Raw genomic sequence first — 6,017 nt, 5'->3', positions numbered from 1 at the left:
ATTCAGTTTCTCTTTCAGACTGCACAAATCTGTACTTGTCTGCTCCGTTTTTTCTGCTGTTTTTCTCCAGTTAGTTTACATATGTGACCCTGGACCCCAAAACCAGTCATAATTGTATTTTTAATCTTAAAGCTGAACAAAAAAGCTTTCCATTGATGTATGGTTTGTTATTATAGGACAATATTTGGTTGAGATACAACTATTTGAAAATGTTGAATCTGAGTGTGCAAAAAAAAATTAAATATTGAGAAAATTGCCTTTTAAAGTTGTCCAAATGAAGTTCTTAGCAATGCGTATCACTAATCAAAAAAAGTTTTGATATATTTATGGTAGACAATGTACAAAATATCTCCATGGAGCATGATCTTTACTTAATATCCTAATGGTTTTAGGCATAAAAGTAAAATTGATCATTTTGACCCATACGATGTGTTTTTGCCTATTGCTACAAATAAACCTGTGCTACTTAAGACTGGTTTTGTGGTCAAGGGTCACATATAGTGTCAAATATGACAGATTTGACTAGATAACGACTTTTCTATAACTGCTGATCAGGGATTTTATAAACACTTTGGCACAAAATGCCAGTAAAGACTTTCACTTTCACAGACTTTTCACAAACTAAATTTACAATACAGTCCATATATTTGATGTCCGAACTAAAATGTGACTTGATTTAGACTTTGAACTGTTAGGAAAAAGGCTGAAAACATCTTAATGCATTTTTTATGAAAGAAGGTGTTTTTAAAGTATTTGAATTAGCTGCAAATGAAGAAATCTTACCTATATATTCTAATATTAATGCGGTTTTATTAATTTCATCCCTTATATACTTAATCTGACTTCTAATTTTGTCCAGCACAAATATACAGCATGTTTCATAACTCTGTACACACGCTACTTTTAAAACGTTTGGGGTTGGTTAACGTTTAGGTTTTTAAATCTCTTTTGCTTACCAAGGCTGCATTTATTGGATCAAAAATACAGTAAAATTGTGAAATATTATTATATTTCAAAATAACTAGTTTCTACGTGAATATATGTTAAAATTGAATTAATTCCAGGGAGTCAAAACTGAATTTTCAGCATCATTACTCAAGTCTTCAGTGTCACATGACCCTTCAGAAATCATTCTAATAGGCTGATTTGCTGCTCAAAAAACATTTCTGAGTATTATCAGTGTTGAAAACAGTTGAGCTGATGAATATTTTTGGGGAAACCGTGATGCATTTTATTTTTTAGGATTCTTTGATGAATAGAACATTCAAAAGAACAGCATTTATGAGAACTACACTCTTAAAAATAAAGGTGCTTCACGATGCCATAGAACCTTTTTTTTTTTTTTTTGTCTAAATGGTTCCATAAAGATCCTTTAACATCTGAAGAACTGTTCTGTTTCACAAAAGGTTCTTTGTGGTGAAAGGTTTTTCAGATTATAAAAAGGTAAGAAAGAGGTTCTTTAAAGAACCTTTGACTGATTGGTTCTTTGTGGAACCCAAAATTATTCTTCTATAGCATTGCTGTGAAAAACCTTTTAAAGCACATTTATTTTTAAGAGCGTAGTAACATGACAAATGCTTTCACTGTCACTTTGGATCAATATAATGCAACCTTGTTGAATAAAAGTATTAATTTCTTTAAAAAAAAATCTTACTGATCCCCAACTTTTAACATTATTCATTATTTTTCATCACATGCATTGTCCTGAACTCACAAACTGTTGAAGTTTTGCATTCAGTGACAAATGTCCGCCAGATCGGCCCAAACTGTTGTGCCACTAACGGCTCAGTGATTGGCTGCTATTGTTTGTCGTCCGGCCGCTGATGGTGTGAATTGCCTTTCTTCAGTTTTCAGCCTCTCCCAGTCGTTGGCTCCATTTGGTGTCGTTTAGGTCGTTGACGCCTGCTCAGTGTCTGACAGTCCTCTTATATTCAGCCCTTCGAACGTCTGACAGCCACAGATAAACCCAGAATGATGGATCGGAGGATTTGAATACTCATATCCTGTATTTAGTTAACGCAAGGCTTAGATTAAATGAACCACTAACACACATCACTCCTCTCCTGTGGAAAATCTGATTTATTGCTACGGGTATGTTTGTAGCAATAGCCAAAAATACACTGCATAGGTCAAAATGATCAAATTGCATTAGGATATTAGGTAAAGATCATGATATTTGTAAAATTCCTACCATAAATATATAAAAACTTAATTTTTAATGAGTAATGTGCATTGCTAAGAACATTTGGACAACATTAAAAGTGATTTTCCTCAATAATTTGATTTTATTTGCACCCTCAGATTGCTATTTTTTTTTTCTGAGTACTATCAGTGTTGAAAACAGTTGAGCTGATGAATATTTTTGTGGAAACCATGATGCATTTTGTTTTTTAGGATTCTTTGATGAACAGAACGTTCAAAAGAACGGCATTTATGAGAACTAGTAACATTATTAATGTTTTTACTGTCACTTTTAAACAATTTAATGCAACCTTGTTGAATAAAAGTATTAAAAATCTTACTGATCCCAAACTTTTTAAAGATCATGTTCCAAGGTATTTTGTAAATTTCCTACCATAAATGTAGAAAAACTAAATTTTTGATTAATAGTATACATTCATTTGGACAACTTTTAAAGGTGATTTTCTCAATAATTAGATATTTTTTTTTTTTTGCACCCTCAGATTACCATTTTTTAAATAGTTGTATCTCTGCCAAATAATGTCCTAACAAACCATACATTAATGGAAAGCTTATTTAATTTAATTTGTTTTAAATTGACCAGTATGGCTGTTTTTGTGATTCAGGGTCACATTTAATATTGTTTTACCAGCTTTTGGTACTGTTTCTCCAATGAAATCAGCAGAGATCAGCACAAAAATTCTAAAAAAGTAATTTAAAAAATAATTTGTATAAATTCTATACTTTATGGTGTTTATACATCATAATAGTTATTTTATACTACCTTTAATTTATTTTAAAGTAATTTAATTTATTATTATTTATTTTTAAACAATTAAATGACAATAATTTTGTAGTGAATAAATAAATAAAACTGCATTAGAGTAATAAGTGAATATGAAAACTATGGGACTTAAAGTAAACATCCAGATTTGTTATAGTAAATAGATAGTAATAGATGTGAGTTTTAAATAATTTCACGGTGATCAGAAGTCGCCATCAGCATTATCCGCATTTTCTTACTTGGATGTTTGTCTTGTCTCTGGCCAAAATATCTAAAAATTGTCTTGTTTGAAGAAAAATACAAAATAATCTGCCAATGGGGTAAGCAAATAAATCTTATTTTAAACAGAAAACAAGATTATTTTTCTTACCCCATTGGCAGATTATTTTGCTTGTTTCAAGCAAAAATGCACTTAATTATGACTTGTTTTTTTTCTGAAAACAAAACAATCATTTTTACTCATCTAGAAAATCCTTTTTGATTTAAGAATTTTTAGATATTTTTGCTGGAAACAAGACAAAAAAAATCTAAGTAAGAAATATTATTATTATTATTTATTTTTTTGTTTTGTTTTTTTGCACTGTGTAATTACACAACAGCAGTTCTGTTCAGGGATTCAGGTTTTTTGCTTGTATTTTATGTGTCAAAGGCAAACAGATGCTCCTGCAGGCCGAATGTTTTAAGCACACGGAATACACTGACAAATCAACCAACACCAATGTTTGCCAAAAAGCAAAAATTCTCATTTGTCTGATTTTTGTGACTATTTACTCTATATATACCAGGTTTATGGCAAGCCGTTTTAGCCTAAAATATACAAACATTACTCATCGGAATTGCATTTTTACTAGTAACAATTCCAATTAGAGAGCTGTACAAATACATTTTTACTAGTCATATGTCTCCATTGACATTCATTTTTGATTACAGAGCTCTACAATTGAATTATATTCTTACTAGTAAAAACTGAATTAGAGAGCTCTTTAATTGGAATTGTTGCTAGTAAAAATTCTGTTGTAGAGCTCTACAATTAAAAATGAATGGAAGTCAATGGAGACATATGACTAGTAAAATTAATTTGTAGATCTGTCTAATTGGAATCGTTACTAGGAATAATTGACTTAGAGTATGGCAAGTTAGCCTAAAATATACTAAGCATTACTCATCGGAATTGCATTTTTACTAGTAACAATTATAATGAGAGAGCTCTCCAATTCAATTCTTACTAGTAACAATTACAATTAGAGATCTATCTAAATCAAATTTTACTAGTAAGAGCTGAATTAGAGAGCTCTTTAATTCAATTACAGAGATTTTTTCTTTGTGTTTTTTTGCTAGTAAAAATTGAATTGTAGAGCTCTGTAATTAAAAATGAATGCAAGTCAATGGAGACATATGACTAGTAAAAAATCATTTGTAGAGCTCTCTAATTAGAATTGTTACTAGTAAAAATGCAATCACAACGAGTAACGCATATTATATTTTAGGCTAAAACGGCTTGCCATACAGGTTATGATCATTTATAAGTCTTTTTCAATGACAGCATCATTGTATGAGTTGAATGTGTTTATATTGTCCACCTGATGACCTGAGTTTTCACTGTCTAGTATTTCAGTGTTGTGAAATTGATTTTCACACGATTCATTTCCCGATCATGTTTGTGGGCTTCCCTGAGGACTCTCATAGAAGATCTCCTCAGCACACCTGGATCTAAACCGGAGATGCATTTCGGAGAAACTCTCATTTGCAACACAGGGATTTGTGTTCTGCGCCTCTCTGTTCATGCTGCTTGGATACTAGATAAACTCTTTTATACAGCGGTTAAGTGACTGAGCAGCGGTGTGACACAACGGCGGTCGGGTTACGACCCACGAACCCTCTCTTATCCGGGGCGAGACTCTCTCTCTTTCTTCAGCTGTTTTACTAGTTTTTTGGGGAGTCGTCAAATAATAAATCATCTAAATGCAAGAGTTTGTAGCAACAAGAATTAAGATTATTATTGTTATTATTATAAAGATTGATAATCAATATTTTATGAAACAAGCACATATTTTACTGACTAGGATTTGTTCAATATGTCTAATGCTATATGAAGTTTAGGCTGTGTATGTCAGGGTCTTTTGTTTAGTAAGAAATACAGTAAATCTGAGTTAAGTTCAAATGTGTTTCTGACTCTTTATTGGTTTTTGGGGTCAGGATGTCAAACTCACTCGGTGGATAGGAAAAGCTGCTGCAGAAGTGAAATATGAGCAGCTCTTTTCTGAGTTTAGAGGAGTTGTTGTTCTCTGGGACTGTGAACGGCACATTCCTGCATATGAAAGAGTGAGATTTGCCACAGGCATTGAGAAAATACATCACAAATCTGTATGCAAACAAACACTGAACCATTTCCTGCAAAACTGCATTTATGAAAAGGCACTTTTCATCTGATGGGCCTTAATGTTTAGACACTGCTGGCAAAGTTATTTGTAGTTGAGAGTCATTTGTTGTTTAGAAACATAATGTCCTGTCATGGTCTGTATGACATGAATATATTAACTTTTGAAATATGTACAGGTCATACTGGTTCAGACTCAAACAAACACAGAAATTCATTTATAATGAACATTTCCTCTAAGCAGGCCATATTTGTATACTAAGTAGGGAACATATTATTTATATTGGATAGAAAGATTATTATTAAATATGAATATAAATGCTACATTAAAATCAAATATTCTCCTACAGTTAACATAATACCCAAAATGACAGGAAGAAAAAAAATTAACTAATTACATAAAATAAATATAATTTAATAAAATAATTGTAAATTACATAGATGAATTACTATTTAGTACTAATGTTTTATAGAGAATTATATAGCTGGAGTTTTTAAGTTGAAAATATTTTTTTATATTAAAAAATATATGAAAATGCATATTTAAACTATCTAAATATATATGTGTTATATTTTAATAATTATTAAATGATGGTAAATATACAGTACATACATGCACAAATTATATGTTAAAATGGTAATATGTGTACATATTGCCTAATGCAAAGAGCATTG

Source organism: Garra rufa, chromosome 12, assembly GCF_049309525.1.
Source record: "Garra rufa chromosome 12, GarRuf1.0, whole genome shotgun sequence".
Classification (NCBI taxonomy): Eukaryota; Metazoa; Chordata; class Actinopteri; order Cypriniformes; family Cyprinidae; genus Garra; species Garra rufa.
The sequence above is the reverse complement of the archived record's forward strand: the minus strand, read 5'-3'. Positions refer to the sequence as shown.